This window comes from Hyperoodon ampullatus, assembly GCF_949752795.1.
Source record: "Hyperoodon ampullatus genome assembly, chromosome: 9".
Lineage (NCBI taxonomy): Eukaryota > Metazoa > Chordata > Mammalia > Artiodactyla > Ziphiidae > Hyperoodon > Hyperoodon ampullatus.
The window spans coordinates 29,378,921-29,400,942 of record NC_136922.1 but is presented as its reverse complement, the minus strand read 5'-3'; the positions used below and the strand labels follow the sequence as shown (position 1 = coordinate 29,400,942).

Below are 22,022 nucleotides of genomic sequence, written 5' to 3'. Positions count from 1 at the left end.
AATGCTGTTAACTCAGATCCTGCCCCCTGCCTGCTGCTCACCACTTGGCCTGTCCAATCAGGTTATCACACTGAAGCCAGAGCAATCTTCTCAGGAAGCAAACAGTAGCCTATCGCCTCTGTTTAAAGATAGCAACTAGGAAAATCTACTTTTTGGTCTTGGTCCTTTCTATCTCGGAATCCTTTTCTGGACCTTTATCCCCTTACCCTCTACTAACATTCTGGAGTTCCTTTTCTTTTTCTGGTTCCTTTAATTCCCTGTCTCTTTTCTTTTAGGTCTTTGCACTTATTGTGCCTATTCATTGGATCCCTTGGATATTTGCTTTAATAAATCAACCTCATCCTTCTGATTCCCAACTCAAGCATTACTTTCTTAGAGCAAGTTTCCATCACTTCTCTTGTATTGTAGATAATACTACTATTATATGTGCTGTCATAGCAACACAGGTGAAAAGGCAGACAAATAAATAGATGCATATATTGTGTTAAGTCCTATAATAGGGATTAGAGAAATTTATCTGAACTAGGATATATATTTGCAGGAAGGATTCACATTATAAACTCTGAACTGCTAAGGGTAATTTCTTCATCTCTCAAGGGTTAACTGTGATTAACAATTGTGATTCTTTTGTGCAAAAAGCCACAGGGTGTAGATCAGAATGAGGACCTGAAATAAAGATCCCCAGCCAGTTTGAACCCTTGAATAACACCAAATAGTCTCTTTTTTAAAATGTGGGTACTCCATATTTTAATACAAGCCATTTTATAAATTTGACATATATCCCCATTTTCATGTCAGGAATAATCCATATCGATTAACATACAAGTATGCTGAAATTTTAGCACTTTGGGTTCTTTTTGTCATTGGTATAATTGTTTTATCTCTCATATGCATAAGACCCTAAGCAGAGAACAGATTTAAGTACAATTTTCACTGTAACATTTGATCTGCAGTTGAAAGTTATTCTGCTGTCAGGGCCCTTATGTAGCAAGTCAGAAAAGAAGTAGATGAAGGATACACATGACTAAACTTAAAGGAGGGAAGGGGGCCTAAGAGAAGAAAGGATTGAAGTAATATGCCTCCAAATCCATTTTGTTAAAATAGGTTGAGCTAACAGTGGAATTTATTGCATGATAACAGTAATGATAATACCATATCTATTAATTTTTATTTTGGGCCCTTTGTTTAAACTAGAATAGAAATTCTTTGCAGATTTCAGTGCTCTGAATCAAGTATGACACTTAAGATCCTGTGAGTGCTGTCACTTGTAATGTAACATAACGTTTATGTTGACGTCTACATTTCTGTCCTGAAGACTAACACAGAGGAAGCAATAAATATATTTAGCAATGTAATGTTCAGCAGCAGCTTTTCCTGGCAGTGTAGGGAAGTGGGAGTTTTAAGGTGAGAGGGCCAAAGGGACAAGGGGAGGGCAAAGGCAGAAATATGTTCACACTAACATTAAAAAGGCAGAAATACGTTCACACTAATATTAAAAAGATAATAACTGAAGGTAGCATTACCAGAAAACTACGCTCCATTGTTTGAGTTTTGAATTAAAGCTCTCTGAGGATAAAGGCAAATTCTGTTTTGGTCAGAGAATTGCCTTTCATCTCCCCCCATCAGGATGTAATTGGCAGGAGATGACACAACCTGCTTAACAATCAGGTATTTCAGAGGTTCCCAGTTGACAGGGAGCAAGATTCCCTTGACTCTCCTTAAATGCCTTTTTTTTCCTCTTTGTGAGCAGCATGTATCTGGCATCTGTAAAACATTAATTCACTAATATTCTCAGAGAGTAGACCGTGGGTTGACAAGAATTCCAACTTTAGAATTTAGCAGAGTGTACAAAGTTATGAAAAAATGTGGCCTACATGTCTATCTCTTGGGAAAAATGAGACATTGTAATATTATGGCATTTAATTGTGTTCATAATATACTGATTTAAATTCTACAGAAATCATCTCAGAATTCTGTAATGTTTGGCAGGTTAGAAAAAAAGAACATTATAATAAAAATCACTGCCTGTTTTTGACAAACTGAAAATGACAGACTCTTCTTAGTTATTAATAGATCAATAAATTTCTGGATATTCATTGTGAGGAAAGTATGAAGATATTGCCCAAAACATGGAGTCAAAGTAAAGCAGTTTTCCCTAAGCCTGACTGACTTTTTAGAAACCACTTTGGATTAACCATAGTGTTAGCTAGATTAAGGTTTAATTTTATCATTTCACCTCAAAAGGATATTGTGATCAAATGTGTTTTACCTAGTAAGGCATTCTGCCTAATAGATTCTGAATTGTACCAGTAAATACTACTTATTCTAATTCTCCTCCCATTTCCCCGGCCCAACACTCTGATGATAGGTGTGTACTTTCAGTTTGGAGTTTTTTTATTCAGATTAGATCTGAAATATAAAACATTTTGTGTAAAAGCATACTCTTTTTATCAGTCTACACAGTTTTCTACAGCACACAGTGTGACATACTTCAGACATTTGTTACGTTAAAAATGTAACCACTAGTAGCATAATTATTATGACATTAGAAGTATCAACTTTAAATATTCTTATTTTTAATAGGAAAACAATCAGTTAATATCATGCATTCGTCCCACTTTGATTTATTTTCTTGGCTTCTAGGTGTAAGCTTAAATTCTATTTTGCATTTATTTGTTCAACTCTGTGTTGTGTGATTCCTTTTCTTTGCATTTGGGTTAAATCTTTCCTCCTTGCAGAGAAAACATGCTATTGCCATGCTATAGGCTATTTCTGCGCATATTTAGGCAAATCATCTGCAAACATTGTGTTACCTGTCCATTGTTTAAGGAGCAAATGTTAAAGCATACATGTTTCAAGAATAGATTTAGCAACCGTTAGTACTCTGATTGTCAAATTCCTAAGTTTTTATTAAACACACATGTTGATTTTTTCCTATGAGATAGTCCAACTGACTTATCCCCTGAACTTCCATGGTTTTACTTTTAAAGTTCTTACCAAGTTCTTTCCAAATCAAATTTTAAATCCAAGAAGTGCGTGCACTCACACCTCCACTGTAATCTAAAAAGTAAAAACAGTCTTTTATAATATTGGTATTATTTTATTACCCAGAGAATATATGAGATCAAACTTCAAAATCTTTCAAATATTCACAAACATAATTCTCTTGTTTATTTCTTATAATAGGACAGATCTAACTTCAAATCCTTCCTAATATTATAATAATGAGTTTTACAAATATATTGTCCTAAAAATGAATGTTTTAAATGTCTTATTTATTTAGTCTCTATATATCTGTTAAATATTTCAAGCTTATACAGCAATTTTGCATCATCAGTACATTTCATAACCTTTAAAACTTAGTTTGATAACACAGAAGGTTTCCTTGCTACTTCATAAATCTAGGTATTTAAAGTAATACCCAGTATACTTAAACTATGAGTTTGTATATAATAGTTTTATGTATAAGATAAATATATATAAATATATATACCACCCTTTAGAAGCTGCATAATTATTTCTAAAAAAGTACTCATTTGTAAAATGAGCCCTATAATGAATTTACCATAAGAAATGTTAATAACTACTTTGAAGGAATGACTATGTTTCATCAGATATATAGGTATTTTGAAATTATAACTTTATGTGATTTAGATATGTATCATTTCTATGAAGTGATTGAAGGCTACAGACTGTTAAATGGTTATCTTTAAAACTATAATTGCACTAGATCAGTAATTTTAACCTCTATTTTTATCTATGAAATAATATTTGCAGTCTGGTATATGTCAAAATATCAATAGTTGACAAGTTTTTATAGATTTGTATATATGAAGTTAAAAATATTCTTGTTGAAGAATTTACAATCAATAAGGACTTGATTTATTTTTAAAAAGGCAAAATTTGTACCAGTTATACTAATAGCAACATGTGTAGCACATATTCTTCTGCCAGTGGAGTACCAAACTGATAGCTGAACTGAGGTCTTGAGATTTCTGTTCCTATTTAAGGGGAAGTATTTTGCACTACTAGGAAAACGTGTTGCAAAGTGGTGCTTGAGATGAGTGTTTACATATAATTTTTCACCAAATGGTATTTTTTTCCCCTAAAAGCTCTAAATTGACTCATCATTGGGTCTTAGGAGAATTATTACTTCAGTGCCTTTTTTACTCTTAGTATAAGCTCAAAAACTATGCAAATAACTTTAAATAACTTAAAAAAAACCCTTTCCATTGTTTGAAATCCTGAAAAAAATAAGTAGCATGTAAGAACATTTAGAGCAGCACCGAAGACTTCTCACCAGCAAAAGAATAATTCTATCTTATTTACTTTTAAATTCTCAAGCTAATATTTCGTATTATAGTGGTTTTCATCTTGTTGGACAGGAAGTTGGGAAAAATGAGTAGGATGGTGCATTTCATATCATTTTTCTAAGTATGTCAAATTTTATAGTCAAAGGATAATAAAATATTCTATTATCTTTAAATAGATATGAAAAATGTCTTCATAATCAGTCAGCATAAAACTCACAGAATACCACTTGTGCCATAGTATGATAGTGGTAAATAAAATTGAACTAAGGAATCCTGCCTTAAATAACTTAGAATTTACTTAGAGACATGACATAAAACTGTCAAAGTCAAAAAACATATTTTCAACAAACAGTTTTTTGGTGCTAATTTTATGATGATACCAATTTCATGGATTTATATAGTTGAAAGATAAATTTAACATGTTTTCTGTCCTCAGGACTGCAAGGGCATTTGGGAAAGAAATCATTTTTAACATACAACAATGGCCAGTTATATACAGTTATGTAGAAGGTGTCATGGAAGCCCCTATTTTGGAGTATCTAGTTTTGCCTAAGAATCTTTAAGCTAGTTCCAAAGCAGGTCAAGACAAGAATAGAGACATTTCAGAAAATGGGAAGGACCTTGCAAGGCACAGAGGAACAAGATTAAGACAAAATTCAGAAACGTAGAGGAAGGCAAATGCTAGTAAAAGAATATAATGCAATGCAGTAGATTTTCAGAGAACAGAGGTCAGTGGTAATAAGGAAGTGTTCATGAAAGATTTCAAGAGGATAGTAATAACAGTGCTACCAATAAAACAATAATAATAAACTACTATTTTGAGTTACTCCTGAACACTTTTCTGTATAACTTCTGTTTATCTCCCAGATCTCCACTGAGATGCCCGTCTCTAAGGGAAGCCTTCTCTGGCTACTTCATTCCCAGTCCCCACCTAAGTAAAGTCACCCTTGTATTTTTAATATATTGTCTTTAGAAACATACATTAAAATTGCATATATATTGTATATGTGTGTGTATACATATATACATATATATAAATAGGGAATACAGACATATGTTTAATGTCTGTATCCCCTATAACACTATAAATGCCAGAACACTGCTACTGTGTCTGTCTTATCTAGCTTTGCAACCACAGTGTCTGTCTTATCTAGCTTTGCAACCACAGCTCCTGGCATGAGGTAGGATCATTGAAAATTAATGATTACATGTCCAAACACTGTGCCAAGTAGTTATCTTAGTTCATCACTCCAACAGTCGAACTAGGCAGATGGAATTTTTTTCCATTTTATAATGAGAAGAATGGGAATTAGAGGGGTTCATTGATCTAGGGAATTCCAGATCACGTTTTGAACCCGGGTCTTTATAACTACTATGAGCTCCTATTACAGTAGCTGTGGTAAGTTACTTGAAAGTGAATTCTGATAATGGCCTGCAAGAGTTTGGATAAAAGGATAGAACAAGGTAAATATTTTCACTACAAAAGGAAACCAGAAAAACAAAAGTCATGAAATTAATAGCAGATGCACTATTTTGGGGTATGGAGTGGGGGTAAGAAAATGTGCTGAATAAGCCATTTTGCATATTAGAAAATAAGAAGAAATAGAGTGTTGGACCTTAGGATTAGGCCAAATTATGAGGAATCTTGAAAGAAGGTTATATATACGAAAAAGAAAGCTACTGAGGATGGCTGAATGGGAAATTAATATGAAGAAAGCAGGTTTTATACAGCTTTAAAGGGCTAGTGGAGCATGTGATAATGCAATTGGATAAAAAGGGACAGAGCATCAAAGAAATCTAGGAAGCTAAGCAGAAATCTAATCTTGATATTTTAATCCTATTGATGAAATCTAATTTTGAAAAACTGCAAACAGATAATCTTTTTTTACTGCATTAATTACCTAATACAAAAGGATGCAATCAGAAAAAGAAAAGCTTCTTCCAAGTTCAAAGAACATTTATAGCATTTCAGAAGAACATTCTGAAAACCCACTATTGCGTAATAACTCTTAGAAATAGTTGCAATTTAAAGAAGCATGTCTAAGCATTTCTTTAACCAGGAACCTTTGTTAAGGCTATGATGAGTTCTTTTCATCCCCAAAGCTTCAATGAACTATGTCAAAAAGCAAGAAAATGTGATTCTTTAAAAAAAAAAAAATTACACATTTTAGTTCAGCAAATTCATTCGTTTATTAATTCATTTATTTAGGAGTGATGTTCTGTTTCAGAAATTATACTTATACTGGAAGAACTAGGAAAATATAGAGAGATCAGCTTACAAGAATAGAGGGGAAAGAAAACAAATTATTAAATAGAGTTTTATGGATTCTGATTGAGGAATATGCACCAGGTGCCAGGGAACGGTTTGTATGTTAAAGGGTGGTAGACCATACAAGGTGGTTTGGAGAAGGTGAGGCCAGAAGCAGGGAAAACGTTGAATGTGGCTGCCAGGAGAGAAGAGATAAGGACCTACATTTGGGTAGCTGCAGTGAGATAGATTCAAAATAAATTTTTAGTATATATAGAAGCTGAAGGTAAGAGAGGGAGAAATATAGAACAAATGCCTATCATAACAAATATGACGATGAACACAATAGAAAAAGAATTAAGTGATATAGAAGAGGTAGAAGCAAACTTTCCTCCATGTTCTGTGAGATAAATGCCTGTGAAGATGGTAGATGTGTTGTCTTCTAGAATGATATGCAGGTTCACTAAGGGGCTAAAGAAGGGAAACTGTGGTCAGTTCTACTGGAAGGTAAGTCAAGGTTAGTTCGTGGATGATGTGGATTGCCCTTAGTTTATTTTCTGTATCAGAGACAGTGTGAAGAATGAAACTGATAAGGTTTCCGACTTTCCTCTTGTGCTAGAAAGTTCTGAATCAAAACCGTGGCCCATCTTAAGCAGGTGTATTGATGAATGTAGTATCTCCTTTTAGCCCTGTTACTGACCCAGAGTAATATCAGCCCTATTGGCCTTTCTGCTTGCCACATCTTAATTTATGCTACTTTGTCATATCCTATGACACTTGAAATCTGTTCTGGAAAATATATGGTGTAAATGCATTTGTATTCATTTCTGTAGCACTGCATGGATGATGGCTTAGGAGAAATAGATAATACATGTGGAAGACCAGTTAGATTATTGCATAGCCAACACTTTAACGGTAAAGGAAGAAGAAAAAAATATAAGAGCTTTTTTGGTTAAAGGATAAACAAATTGATAATTGGTAGTTAGTAAAGAATACATAAAACTGATAAACGAAAGTATGTTCTGGGCTTTGAACATGTGTAATAATGATGATTTCGTTGATAAGAGTTGGAACATCATTAGGAGAATTGGCTTGATTATAGGATCCTGGTGTTAAGAGAGAACTTACAGTGCTTGGTTTCCACTCTATCGAGGTTATGATTTGGATGAGACATCCACGCAGTATGTCACTTAGGCAGATATTAAGCTGAAGGGAAAAAAGGAGTAAAATGTAGACGAGGGAGTCGTGACAGTGAAGTTTTGAGTGATGATTAAGGGGAAATAAAATATAAAAAAGCCAAAGACTAAACTTTAATGAAAGTACTTTTGGTGAAGCTACATAAGAAATGATGAAGAAAGAGGAAATAGACAAGGGTAGAACAAACACAGAACAGAGTCAAAACAGAAAACCTTACCTTGTAATAGGCACTCAGTTCTTAATGACAGAGATTAAAATATATTTTTTAAGAGTAATAAATGGGCATTAACAATGGGCTAGTGCTATTCATTACTGTTGGCATACAGCAGTAGCATGGATAATTAAGATGATGATAAAATAATTTTAAGGAAGCAACATGAAACCAAAACTGCAAGGCAAACTGAAAAACTACCCCAAAAGGTAGACTCCTTTTTTAAGTACTTTTCTTCTACCATCATGGGGCAAGCCATCCTCAATCTTGCTCTCAGTGTTAGAAAGAAAAAACAAGGAAGAGAGCAGAAATTAAAACAGAGAACCTTTGTCAATCTCATAATTAAAAATGGAAAAAAGTGTTTTGTTCTCTTAACCTTTAAAATATACAATATAGTTTGTGTACATCTGTATGTTTAAAAAATTGTAAACCCAGTATCATGGTTAAGAAGTACCTTAAAATATATATAATATTAAGTTATATTATATATTTATATGTAATATATAATATATGAGATCAAATATATAGAATATATGCAAATGTGTTTATATGTACATATATGCATTCATATTTATAACTACATATCCATATAAATAGTAGTCTAGCGTAACTTTGTTATGCTATCTGCATATTTCCGGTTTTTCCTTTTGTATATATATGTATATACATATATATAAACATATGTATATGTTTAGGGGCTTTCTAACTGTAATTATGTATATTACACATCAATATTGATCAAACATAGGTTTGGAAAATATTGACAATTTAAAAAAAATTAACAATGCCAAGACACTTAGAAAATACAATTTTGCTAAATTTTTCTTTCCTGTTATTCCCAGCTCATTGTTCAAGTTGGTTCATTCTTCTAATTATGCCACAAATGTATCATGTGCTTTCTTCAACTTATTAAAAACATCTCTTCATTTTGAATTTGTGTACTACAAAGTATGTAGGAATATATGTCATATCTTACAGTATTCAATTTTATACTACTCTCGGTCTTTATGTATTCTCTCCACACCTAAAATTTTACAGTTCTTAATGACAAGGATTAAAATATATTATTTTAAGAGTAATAAATGGGCATCAACAAGCTGAGCAATATACTAATTGAGCTTTCAACTACTCTTAAAATAATTTATAATGATGACTTATTATGTTTTCTGTAATTGAAAATGTCATCTACAATGGCATAAATGTCCAGTCCATGCAAATGGTAATTTTAGGTGTAAGGTATGATTTTCAACAGCAAACATTCTAGTTAATAAACCAAGTAGAGAAAAGTGAGTTCCCCTGGCTTCAAAGAAGATGGTAGTAACTATGAGTTCTTTAGCTATAAGGAGCTAAATTCTGGCAAAAACTGAATGAGCTTGGAAGAAGACCCTGAGCATCAGAAGACACTGCAGCCCCAGCTGACATCTTGATTTCAGCCTTATGAGATCTCGAGCAGAGGTTCCTGCTAAACTTTGCCCAGACTTCTGACCCACGGAAACTGGGCTATAAGAGGTGTTGTTTTAAGCCACTAAGTTTGTGGTAATTTGTTGCATAGCAATAGAAAACTCATATAGGTAGATAGATAAGAAATATTCCTTAAGAAGATGTATTTCTAAAGTAGTGTGATTGATGTTCTTGTAGCAACCTAATATAGTGGCTTTTAGATTTCAGGCTAGAAAAGGATGCTTTTTACCAGTGGTGAAAATGATCTTTACCAGTGGTAGAAGAGTAAGTAATACAACGATGATTGGAATATTTGACAGAAATTGAGGGTCTAGCATTTTAGATGGTAGGAAAGGATCAGTATGATATAGTGATCCCAGCTATCGGACCTACCAGGGCAGATGTGAATGTACAGGAAGGAAGTACATTTTTATACAAGAAAGTAGCATAGAAGTCTTACTGAAGAGGGAACTTCTTGAAATCTGTGTATATGTGAATTACAGATACAATGAAAGATTCACAGTAAAGACTTATCATAGACGTCAGGACAAGATAATAAGATGGACACAGAAAGCTTAAAAAAGAAGATCTGTGTTATAAAATTAGCCCAGGTTCTAGAATGTGGTAGAAAGCCTCAACAGTAACTGAAGACAAAATGAGGTTATTTTTTAGATAAAAGATCATTTCCTAAAACAATTGGTTTAGGAATCCACATGGAATTCCTGGTTAGGAATTTTCTAGTTGGGAAAAACAGAGTCCAAGAAAACTGCCATACAGCTTATCAAATTTTATAAAAGACAGCTGTAACAAAATGTAGTTCTTAAATGAAATTATAATATGAAATTTATATAATTAGAAATTCTTAAGAAACACAGAGAGGACAGGGTGCACAGCCTCAGACCCATGCAAGCAGAATTTTGGAGCTGAGTTCCTTGCATAAAACCAGGAGCTGTGAAAGACAGATGCACCTATCCATGAAAAATGGAATAAAAATGTATTGCTCACCAGCCAGAGGAAGCAGCAATAAATGGATATGATATATTCTAAGGTTCTTGCATTGTCTGGAAAGTAATAAGTTAGTCATAAAAAATAAATAAATAAAAATAAACCAAGTAAAAATGCTTGATTTGTTCTAGGTTGTGTAATTATAATTGCTTATTTGATAACAAAAAAAATCTTGCTTTATAGCCAGAAGCTGACTTCTACCAGTGAGAGAGATACATTTATAAATAATACAAATGTTCACTATAGTAGGTTAGAAATAATGACCCCAAAGTCAACTCAACATGTGATATAGAATGTCTTCCTCATCATTAATTTGAAAGCAAAAGAAGCCACCCACTATCTGGGTACTTCTCTAAGGACTACTCTGCCTGTATTTTGCAATAGTTAACCACACAGCCTTAAAGATCAAGCCTTATGAATTCTGGATAATTAATTTAGATATAAATATTTGGAGCAGTTAATTTTTTCTAAATAAAACAGAGACATTGTAAAACAGCAGTGCATGTATAGATTTATTTAATTATATAAAAAGAATGAGTGAAGAGCTATGGAGATTTATGATACTATGACAATTTGAATTTCAAATCACTTTGAAGTTCCCATTAACTTCTGTGTATAACCATGATTAATTGCTAAACTTTATTTGAAGTAAATCTGAAAAATGGAGACAATAAGATGATAATGCAATGTAGTTTTTGGTAATTAAGTAATTCACAATGCTTTATAGGGGTTGCAAACTTAAATACCTACGGTACCATGCAGGTGACATAAAAAGATGAAAATGGAAACACACAAAAAATGGGGAGCAATGGAAACGTTGAATTGTCCTATGAAAAGTTCTAAGTCTCATGAAAAGGCTTTCATATTAAAGATTTCAAAACCGCATGTCAACTAAATAAAGCATGTCTCTGGGCCAGATTCAGTTCATGCACTGCCAATTTGAAAGTTTACTTAAGATATAGTAGCCCTGGAGTTTTTGGGGGGGTTGTTTTTAATACATGGGCTGCATGATCATTGTATACAATATTAAAAGTAGATAAAAACAATATATATAGAAAAAATATCTAAATAACAAACTAGATATTCAATATTTTGATGAATTTTCTTCAAGTTTTTTTTCCATGTATCTTACATAATTGTTGTATTACTACATATTGCTTCCACAATGACTTAACAAAGGTATTAATTCTAGATATTATAACATATTTAATATAAACATTTATTTTAATATCTGTATCATATATTTTGTAGATAGGTCATAGTTTACTACCCTCCTCTTATTGGCATTTAAATTTTTTTTCAGCCTTCTAAATACCATGGTGAACCTCTTCTCGCTTTAATTTTTAAATTTTTATTTTCATTTGTATATTTTTCCAAAAGTAAAATAATCAAGTTAAAGTATATGGACATTTTTAAAGAGCTTTCTAATTCCCAAATTATTCTTTAAAATTTATGTTCTTCCCAAGAATTGACAGGATTGTCTCTTTCCTAAAATACCTTTGCCAAAAATAAAAATTATTTTTGTAATCTTTGCTAATTTGCTAAAAGAAAATCATATATTTATGTCATATGATTATAACAACACTTGAATGACAAAGCTTTGTTAAAACAAAGCTTGGTATAAATAAAATGTTAGTTCTTTTGGCCTCATTGCTTCCCAGATGGTATCTATGAAAAAATCTTGAAATGTAAAGAAACCATATGAGTAGATTCCAATACTTCTTTCAGAACATATGCTGCTTTCTATTGACGTATTTACATTTAGGTCAATAAAATTTCCCAGTGGTGTCTAATCATGGATGTGACAAACACATTTATAAAAAGAAGTGGTTAAAAATAATAGCTGTACTTTCACAGTTTAGGATAAAAAACACTGATGCTTTGTGAAATTATAAGATGGCAAATACAAAATAACTATGTTTTGGACATAGAAGACTTAAAATGCACATGGAAAGATCAAGTGAATTGTTCCATTATTTTACTTTTTGGGGACTTTTGATTTGCTCTTTGACTGAGCTCGCTTTACCAGGTCTCACTGGGGCAAAATATTTTAGAGTAAATTGTTCATGTTCTGGAATTTCTCATTCTAGCCAAGATAAAATTTTCCCTTTCATTGTTATATACCTTGGGAGTTAACAGGCATTCATAGCTGAATGATTAAACCATGACAGGTATGAGATATCTGCATAAACTCAAATTAAGCTCCTATTAAAAACATAATCTGCATGAAGTATGAACACATATGCTTTCTGTTTTCCTTGGTTTATACCATTAATTTTAATGATGACAAAAAGCAGATGAATTATGTCATTGATGTTTGTTTGAGGAACCCAGATAAATTCAGATCCCTTAAATTTAGAGGGAAATCCTATTTAATCCAGCTGTAAGAAGTGTATGCTGTTACTGGGTGGACAATGAATAAAGTGATACTAATTTCTCACAAACTTGGAAAGAAAGTAATTTCATATATTTTTCTGCAAATAAAGTTAGAATTATGTTAGTTTTTTTCTACTTTTCTTTACTGTATTAGAGAATAATGTGGGGACTATATTAAATACAGTGTTTTCTGTCATGGTCAATTCAGTTAAGATTAATTCAGGACCTAACGTATGCTTGAAATACAAGGAAAACACAGTTGAGTTAAGAGATACTATTTTAACACTTTATGTATGATGTGTATTTATAAAGTAATTTGGTGTGCAAATCAAACACAAAAAATAAGATTTTTAGAATCCCTCCATTTATTACTGGTTATGTAAATTGTTTACCTGACTCTGCTATATACTATGTGACCTTAGGCAAGTCATTTTTTCTCAGTCTTTGTTACTTCATCTGTAAAATTAGTGTTATCACACTATGTACTTCAAGGGGTATTGTAATGATAACAAAGTAAATACCTATAAAGCACTTAGGAGAGTGTGCTTGGCTAATATTTGCTTAACACATATTAGCTATTACATTATCATAGATAATGAGTTATCAACATGCTATCAACATGCTATCAACATGCTATCATAATAAAGATGTACCACTAATAGTGAATTTAGGATAATTAAAATTATAATGAACTATATTTCTATATGGTTTAAGTATGCTCTCCTATGTTAATTCGTGTATCTCACTGAATCCTTGAGGCAATTATGTGGAGTATTTTCATTTCAATTATGTGGAGTATTTTCATAGATAAGAATGTTGACACATCAAAGAGATTTTTGAAACTTGTTTTAGAGCTTACAATCAATAATTGGCACAAGGGGTTATATAATCTAGATTTTATAATTATTAATAATATTTTTGACCACATCTACCTTCAAATTCAAATAACAACAACAAAAAATCTGGGTCACAGAAAAGCCATATAATCTCTGGAGACAAATTTTAGAGGTAAGATTTCCGCTTTACTAAAGCAACGCTTGAACAGACTATAGAAATTGAAATCAATGATTTTAACCATTCCTACTTACATTTAATCTAGAGATAAACTTTATAGAAATGTTGTGTACCCTGATGATATTATCCTTCTTTCTATTTTGGATCCTCAGAATTCCTCAGGAACAGAAATTATATTCAGTGAAAAAAGTCTGCATAGATGTAACTAGAAAGGGATCACATATCATGAATATTAAATTGGACTATATTTTATATAACTGGAATATTTTTATTTAATTTAATAGATAAAATACATTTTTGTCAAAACAATTATCATATAATTGGCTTTTGCTGAGAAAAATTTACTTTCCAAAGTGTATATTTGAAAAGTATTGGCAATTATTAAATAAGCATAATTGTAATTATTGACTCTAAACATTTTAGCATCAAATGACTACATTTGGGATTTAAAACCAAATCTTGTAATTATCGTACAGCTAAAACTACTCAAAAATATTAATTATCCATAATATGAGAAGAAGGTATTAGTATACTCAGTTCTAAAAATCCTTACAAGTATATAGCTTTTCCTTGAGCTTATCTTTCACTGAGATTCTTTTTCAATTAGCAGTCAGTCATTTACTTGCAGCAATGTTTTATTAGATTGTAGAGAAAAATAAAATTCTAATGTAGTATGGCTGCAATCATAGTGAAATCAAAGACAGGGCTAATATATTATAATTAGGGCAGAAAATTATACTTGCTTTATTCACATAGCACTACTTTTTAAATTTCCCAGCCCTCAGTGACAGATACCAGGGTTACATTTCTTTTGTATCTTCCCACAATGTATATTGTTAAATAACTCTTTCTGACAGTCTAATTTTTATGAAGTTTATTATTCGTAATTGCTTTTATATTCTTTTGAAGAGCCAAGGCCTCTTAATAGCTCTCAATTTTGAAATAACCATGGAAAAATGGAAGATTTCATACAGGCCAGGAAACCAAGTTTGAATGATTAGAATAGCAGAGGAATTGGGGCTGAAGTTCAATAGCTGAATTTATAAAAATAAATGAATACCAAATAATAGTATGTAGAGAATGAAAACAAAAATGGGTTTTAAAAGTCTGGATAATCCCTGTATTATGTTCAAGGACAGAGCCAAAGAACAACAGAAGCAAATGTCCAAATTCAGAGGGATAGGATGAGAGAATCATACCAAGTTAGAAATGGAAAGGTCTTTGTAGAATAGCCGATTTGGAAACTTGCCATGACTACATAAAGTCAGTAAACCCTAAAGATTGCTTATAAAACATATGTATGCTTAGCTTTAATTTTCTGGAACAGAATCCGTAGCTTCACTGGAATATTAAAGGGAATTCTGATGCAACTGAAGTTAAGAAACGTGAAATACAAAGAAGCTAAATGACTTGACCATCATAACACACAACATAAAAAATTCCTTTAAACTGCCGTAATGTGTAAGAAGAGCTAATTCTCCCCTCCCCAGGCTATGGCAATAGGTCTTTTCCTGTCACAAGGCTCATGTATCTTTAAATCCTATGCCACTGTCAGATTCATCATAATATTGCACCTCTTTGATGCTATTGTTCTCCAGCTAAAATTATCAGTGTGTCATGAATGCATGCTAAATTGCTTATTCTGGCACAGAAAACTATCCACAGTTTGATTTCAAATTTATTTATCCACCTTATCTCTTAATATATGTATACAGTCTTCATTGTCTAAACTCAACTTTATGTTACTTATCATATGAATTATATCTATTTTGAGGGGATTTTGTTCATGCTGTTTCGTCTAGATGGACTAACCTGCATCTGTGCTTTCCTCTGCCCTCTCTCTATGAGCTCCTCTGGCCCTCTGCACCCATAACCAATGAACACACAAACACACACATGCGTACTCCCAGATACACTCACCTCCCATCAAAATACATTTTTAAAGGACTAAATCAAATAAAGCTTTTCTTTATATGCTGAAACATAGAATTATCTGTCCCCACTTTGAACTCATGTAGTTTCCAGTTTCTACTATCATAGGGTACATCTCACGCAGTTTTTTTTTTCACGTAATATTTATGGTAAGCCCACTTTTTTATATAGTGGTTAAAAACATAGATTTGGAAAGAGTTCTGTTATCAAATTCTTACTCCATCATTTATTGTCTTTATGACTTTGAGTATTAAATGGAAAATGTCTCTGCTTCTCATCTGTAAAACTGGCACAATAATAGTAGGGTTGTTTGAAGATTAAGTGAAGAAACATAGATGAACTCTTAGGACATTATTAACACTTAGTATGTGTTCAATGTTAAGTGAAATAGCTACCAAATACTTTATAAACATTGTAATAGCATATGTATGTAATGTTATTATTATTATGTAATTTTTATTGTAATTTCTTGCTCATTGAATTAAATAATTAGACCTTTCACGTTCATATTCCAAACATAATTCTTACATAGTCACAGATCAATATAAATTTACTGTACATATTAATACTTATATAGTGTTTCAGAAAACATATAAATTAGAAAGTTTCTAAAATAAATATAGAAGTGCAAATCCCGATAAGAAATTATATATATTTTATAAGTAGAAAATTGTATTTGGCAAAAGCCCAAACAGCTTCTCCAGTTTGATGTTCCACTAGCCAACATCCCAGAGATACATGGAGTAATTTCTGTAAGTAAAAAATGGTCAGGTACAACAGTTATCCTGGAATTATGGAGCTATTACATTGATAAGAAAGATCTTTGAATTTCTACAAAGGACAATTTTGATAACGTTTCCCTTAATAAAATGGCTCTATTGAAAGGAGTAATATTTATTAACAAGCTTAATATTAATAATAACTGATGAACTACAAGGTCCAATGAAAGTTAAAGAGGAACAGGGATGTAAAAGCAAAGGGCTTGTAACGTTATGCTCTTTGTCATTAAATTTTTTTATCTTTTATAGTAAGAGTAAACTTGTATTTGAAGTGTATAACAAGTATCAATAATCTATTAATAGTGACACATACAACACTAAAAAGTTAAAGATTATCATGTTTCTTAAAACTCACTTTAAAACTAGGTTTAATATTTGAATTTTGTAGTCTGGCCTCTGTGCACAATTGTGTTCATATCTGTGTCATATCCTTGAAGTATTAGCTCCTAGAGTCCAGGGCAATGCCTTTGCTATTCCTTGGCTATAGTTTTTCTCTAGTGCCTCTTCTACTCAGTCACACGGTCACTCATTTATTCATTCTTTCTTTCATTGAGCTTTAACTCAGTGAAAAGTTCTATCTTAGTATTTGGGAGAAATATAATGAATCAGATTTTCCCCTCGCCTCAAAAGTATTTAATAGGGGGCTTCCCTGGTGGCGCAGTGGTTGAGAGTCCGCCTGCCGATGCAGGGGACACGGGTTCGTGCCCCGATCCGGGAAGATCCCACATGCCGCGGAGCGGCTGGGCCCGTGAGCCATGGCCGCTGAGCCTGCGCGTCCGGAGGCTGTGCTCCGCAACGGGAGAGGCCACAACAGTGAGAGGCCCATGTACTGCAAAAAAACAAAAAACAAAACGAAACAAAAAAAGTATTTAATAGGAAGAAAAGAAAAACGTGCATTATTGAATAGCAAGGTTGAAGGTAACAAATGGCACAAAGAGATTCTGAATAGATTTCTATACAAGTTCCAGGGAGAAAATATTTTTTCTGCTGGGGAAAATTAGTGAACATTTAATGGACTGGTATTATGACTTAAGCTTTAAACAATGAGTAAAATTTTTGTCTGCATAGATTAGGGAAAAGTAATTTGAATGGAAGAAGGATGGCATATAAAAAAAATACAGGACATGTATTTGTTCATCTGTCCTGCCATTAAAAGTTACTTAGGGTAATCCCTAGCTAATAAAAATTAAAAACTAGTGATTTTACTATAATCTTTCCTTGTAGATTTCATTAACTTTTTCTACTGTGATTGTGGTCTGAGGACAAATTTTCTTTCCCCAGAGGGCCTCTAATTTTCAGTCCTGCTCTTTGCTGCTAAGGGAATAGGATCTAGAGCTGTGTTGACCAATAGAACTTCTGTGACAGTGGAAATGTTTGCATCTGTGAAATATTGTATTCACAAGTCTCATGTGACTATTAAACACTTAAAATGTAGCTAGTGTGACTGAGAAATTGGATTTTTAATTTTAATTAATTTAAATTGCTACATGGACCTCATGGCTATTAGAATTGCACAGCATAGATCTAGAGTCACCTTTTTAAGAGAAGTAAATCCGGATGAATTTTATCCACAAGTGGATCTCCTTTGGGTGATACATAGTATGTCATAGTATTTCCTATGAGATCCTATTATGTCCCTTCATTGCTGAAGCCAGTAGTTTTACCCAGTATTGTCATTGCTTGTGTACTATTGTTAGTTAGGTTATGCACAAAGGAAACTAATAAATTATATATCCAGGAAGCTCTGAAGACTTCTCCTAGGAAGTAACTTTTGAATTTAGTCTTAAAGGAAAGGAAGTTCACCCTGGGGTTGAGGACGGGTGAGCTGGGGATAGTTCAGGCAGAGATGAGAAAAATATGGTGTGACCAAGGAATACTTGATAATTCATTAGAACTGGCAAACAAAGTATCTTTGTAAAGAGCAGGAGAGGAGAAAGAGCAATTTGAAAAAAATTAATAATATATGTTTTAAAATACTGTCCAAGTATTGGGTTTGATTAAGTTTATATAGTTTCCCACCCAAAATGGTTATTCTATCACATATACATAGAATTTTCTTTTCATTTCTTTTCTTTTTTACAAACATCGTTTATGTTTTAATCATTAAATAAAACAACTAAAATTGCAGCTTTGTTCCCTAAATTTATTACTTGGACAAGATTGAGATTTAGGAAATTTATTGCCATGATGTCACCACTGGTTTATAATTTATAAAACTTTGGATTAGACATTAGCACAGTTATTATTTCCTCTAATGTCTTACCTCACCACAGTCTAATAACATTCAGGAAATCCAGAAGACAAAGGGGATAGAGTGGTCTTGAAAGCTAAAAATAGTTGCTGTAAACTGATGCAATCATGTAATAAAATATGGCACAATAACTTATATGATATGCTCACAGTATCTGCTAAAGCAATTAGAATCCATGCAGCTAGATTTCTGTTCATGTATTACTAAAAATGAAAAGTATTTCAGCCCAAGTAAGAATATAAGCTATGTGGTTTAATTGTATACATTGGTCTTAAGATTTTTGGTCTTATTACTTGCATATGTGATCTGTTTAACACTCTTTAAAACAGAAAATCATTGAGTAGCAATCAGATTTCAAAAAGTCTTCCAAGTACAGCCAGACAGTTGTCTACGTGATATGCTACGTATGACAAATAGAATGTTCAATTATATTAACACAGACTTCTTTTCCAAGGGGTCAGTATTTTCACACAGCTAATAGGTCTCACGCACAAGATAACAGAAACAGCAATATTGGTGTCTCTCAATCACATTAAGTTCATCAGACGTATTAAAAGGGTAGCCCTTTTTAATTGAGAATTTTTATTGCTTTATTCAATTGAGAATTGAATTGCTTTACAATGGTGTGTTAGTTTCTGTTGTATAACAGTGAATCAGCTATACATACACATATATCCCCATATCTCCTTCCTCTTGCGTCTCCCTCCCACCCTCCCTATCCCACTCCTCTAGGTGGACACAAAGCACGGAGCTGATCTCCCTGTGCTGTGCGGCTGCTTCCCACTAGCTATGTATTTTCCATTTGGTAATGTATATATATATGTCCATGCCACTCTCTCTCTTCCTCCCAGCTTACCCTTCCCCCTCCCCATGTCCTCAAGTCCATTCTCTATGGCTGCGTCTTTATTCCTGTCCTGCCCCTAGGTGCTTCAGAACCTTTTTTTTTTTTTTTTTTTTTTTTTTTTTTAGATTTCATGTATATGTGTTAGCATATGGTATTTGTTTTTCTCTTTCTGACTTACTTCACTCTGTATGACAGTCTTTAGGTCCATCCACCTCACTACAAATAACTCAGTTTTGTTTCTTTTTATGGCGGAGTAATAGTCCATTGTATATATGTGCCACATTTTCTTTATCCATTCATCTGTCGATGGACGCTTAGGTTGCTTCCTATACACATTATATTTAATGTTTTTTTTTTTGTCAGAAAAGCTTTTGAATTGGACTGTGGTCTAGCTATAGAAATGAACAATTTTCAGTGCATTTTGGGAGTCCAAAGTATTTACATATTTTTAAACATGTCTTAATTTCTACTGATGAATATATAGGCAGGCATTTCCACTGTAGCGTGAGAGATATTAATCAGTATAGGAAAGAATGATCTTATTTTGGTAACTGTAAACGATGAAAAAATAAATTAATATTTTTGAGGGCATACTAAGTATTGTTTTATGTACATTATTGCAGTAAATATTCCCAATCAACCCTATGAGATTTTCCTATCCCCCTTTTATAGATGACTGAGTTTCAGAAGGGTTTAGGGATTGCCTGAGGCCCAGATAATAAAAGGCACAGCCAGGGATAGTATCCATTTCTGTCTGATTTCAACAGCCGTAGACTGCATTACTATGTGTAACAGGTATGAATTTTACACTACAAACATTTCTATGTAAGAAATATCTTTTACTTCCCTATTCAGAAAGCAAATTATATTTATTCCAGGCCCCATATCACTAGGCTGGAAAGGAAATTCAATCTTTTACCCTTCAGTAGAATCCTATAAGAATATAGAATAATTACACTGTAGAAACCCAGAAATTTGGGCAAGAGTTCCGTTTAAAGGAAAAAAGACAGAAAGGAAAAAGGCCAGCTTTGAACACATTACCTGACACCATGACAAAGGATAGTTTTTCATCTTCTCTTAAACTGTAACTGACATGCTTAACCTCTCTTCCTATGACGTTTAATCCTTTACCTTGTAAATCAAATGTTAAACACGAGGTTGCAGGTACTTCTCATATACCTTGTCATTGTCTTACTAACGTGGATACATGATCCCAGACATCAAGTGTCTCACACTTTGACAGATGGCTCCTCTATCTTTGTCAGTATTGTAAAATGTCTTATGAGGACAAGAAATTTATACTAATGTTGATAACAATATTTTCAGCCACACTACCACTTCTCCTTGATGCTTCCTCTAACCTGTGAGGACTAATCACATAGACAAATTTTAATATTTTCTATCATTGTGGCAGTAGAGTGTATATCATCTACTGAGCTTATTTATTTTGGATTGTTTCCTAATTTTTATCAAAATATACCTAAATATTTCTTAAGATTTATTCTATGCTTCTTAGTGTATGGCAATAAATTTCATATTATAATTTTAATATTCAAGTGTCTATGACAAATGTGTATTTGTAAATAAGTTTATAATTTGGTGACTTATGTAACTGTTTTAAAGTAATATTTCTTTCAAGTTCTGGTAGGAAAGTTTACAACAATGGTAACAACTTGTGTTAAATTTTCATATTCTTGTTGTAGTAGTAATATGAGCAGTATTAATAGAATAAAAATAGTGTCTGTTTTTTATTTTGCTGCTTTAAAAATACTTTACTTCAATTCTTTAACCCTCACAATAAACATTTGAGATTAAATATCCTTATCAACATTAACTTTTAGAAACCAAAGGCTCAGAGATATTAATTGGCCACCAAAGAACCAGAGCTAATCATTGGCCCCACTGGGCCTGACTCCTGACTCATTGCCCTTCCTACTCCAACTTAGCACAATTCTGAGAAACCCCGTAAATTTTTCACAGTGTAAAGTTTAGAATTCAGGTAAAGAACCATCATTGCTAGGGGATAGCTATTTACCAAGTACAGAATCAATGCAAGGAAACAGGAGACTTGGTAATTCTTACTTACAGTAGTAAAGATGGAGAACATTTTTGGTTTACTTCCTTTTTCACTCTTCTTCCCTAACTCAAATGAATTTTAAGAGTCATAATTTGAAACTCTGCCATTAGCTCCATCAGAGATATTAAATGTTAAATAAAATGACCCATATTGGCCATAAAATGAACACCATTTACTCTCCTAAGAATATAGAAAATGCTTTTATGTGAATAGTAGAGAAATTGCCAAAAAAGGCATTTTATTTCAGTCTGTGGACAAGTTAATGTGCTACTGGAAAATGCATACATATTCTGACCTAATTAATTTCCAGAGCACTTGGTTCTGAAAAGAATGCT

At 32.7% G+C, this 22,022-nt stretch overlaps 1 protein-coding gene across 2 annotated transcripts in view; it reads left to right on the top strand.

Annotated features, from left to right (window-relative positions):
* Nucleotides 1-22,022, top strand: part of SEMA3A (semaphorin 3A) — a gene marked incomplete at its 3' end in the record, with an annotated part of 509,152 nt that overhangs the window by 379,400 nt on the left and 107,730 nt on the right. The window lies entirely within an intron of this gene.